The following is a 1,614-nucleotide window of genomic DNA, read 5'->3' as shown; positions in this document are numbered from 1 at the left end:
GTGTGTGTGTGTGTACACACGCGCATGTGTGCACATAGAAGGAGAGAAAGAAGAAGGGAAAGAGAATGGAGAAAACCAAATTGCAATATAAAAGATGAAAATAAAAGATGAACATTTGTAAAAAAAAAAAAAAAAAAAAAACCACACAAAAACCTAGGGATTTGATTTGAAACTGTCTCATTGCTATTTGTTTATCAATAAAATTATGAAAAAATAAAGTGATAGCTTTAATGACAAAAAAATAAAGCCTGAAAATTATAACATATACAGTAAAACAGATAGGAGCAAAACTTAAGGAATAAACAACAAAAATGAGAGAAAGGTGAAAAGATAGGAAAAAAGGCGGGAGGAAAAACATGCAAGGATATATACAAGATGGCTGAGATGATTATACTAAAATTTTCCAGTTTTTTGAAAACAGTAGTTAATGTGTAGAATTTTCACTTTGACTAACTGTATCCTGATGTCTGTAATCTGAGCAACTACCTCAAGAACAGCAATGTGTAATACAAAAATCATGCTTGAATATTTGTCATCTTGGTCTTCTAAATGTGTAACATTTCTAATGTCATATTAATTACTACTATACTCTCTTTAAAATAAATATTTTAAAAAGACAAAAAGAAAAACAAGAGGGACATGAACAAAAATTTAAGGTTTCTGGAAAACAAGTGGTAACGTGCAATCATATGTCCAATCTTGTGTAACTATATCTTTGAATCTGAGTAACAGATTTGATAATAAAAATTGATGATATATCAACCATTGTTAATCAGCTATTCTTGTTGTGAAAATCTGTAACATATGTATTGTTGTATAGTACTGTTTCTGTCATTGTGTCTGATTTTTAGTCTTGCTTTTGTCTTTTACTTTTTGAAATGAAATGATAGAATTAAATTTAATGAAGAATAAAAAAAGGAAAAAGAAAATTACATCAGTGTGAAAAAGGAAATTGAGGAAAAAATAAAATAAAATAAAGGTGCTTTAAAAACTGGCTCTCTTCATACCAATAACTAAATTTTGACCCAGTTCTATCACTATGCAGTTAACTAAAGTCAAAACGGATTAAAGATCTAAACATTAAAGGAAAGGCACTAAATCTAGAAGACAATGTAAGAGGAATTCTTGAAGACATAGGGGTAGGCAAACAGTTCATGAACAAAAATGGGACACTTGAAAGAATTAATAATGGGGCCTCCTCTTATTGAGAAGTTTTTGCACGTCAAAAGAAAATGCCAACAGAGTGAACAGAGTGCCCACAAATTTGGAAAAAATCTTGAATAACAACCACTCTGACAAAGGTCTTCTTTCTAGAATTTATAAAGGACTAAAAAATATTAGGGTCCCAAAATTTAAAAACCCAATCCAGAAATGGGCATCCAATATGAAGACACACTTCTCAGAGGAAGAAATACCAGAAACTACTATTGTGGTGTATGGGACTATATTGGGTTATTTTGCTGAATTAAAGTGTGTACCACATTTCAACTGGCATCAAATATGAAAGGGTCCTTTAAAGACTTCTCCAAATACAGCTTCTTTAACATCAATGGAACACTCATCTCTGACAAAACAAAACAAAAAAAGGGGATATAAATAAAGGACCATTTTGTT

This window comes from Octodon degus, unplaced genomic scaffold (genome assembly GCF_000260255.1).
Source record: "Octodon degus isolate 3935 unplaced genomic scaffold, OctDeg1.0 scaffold00171, whole genome shotgun sequence".
In the NCBI taxonomy this organism is placed as follows: Eukaryota; Metazoa; Chordata; class Mammalia; order Rodentia; family Octodontidae; genus Octodon; species Octodon degus.
This window is presented reverse-complemented; position numbering follows the sequence as displayed.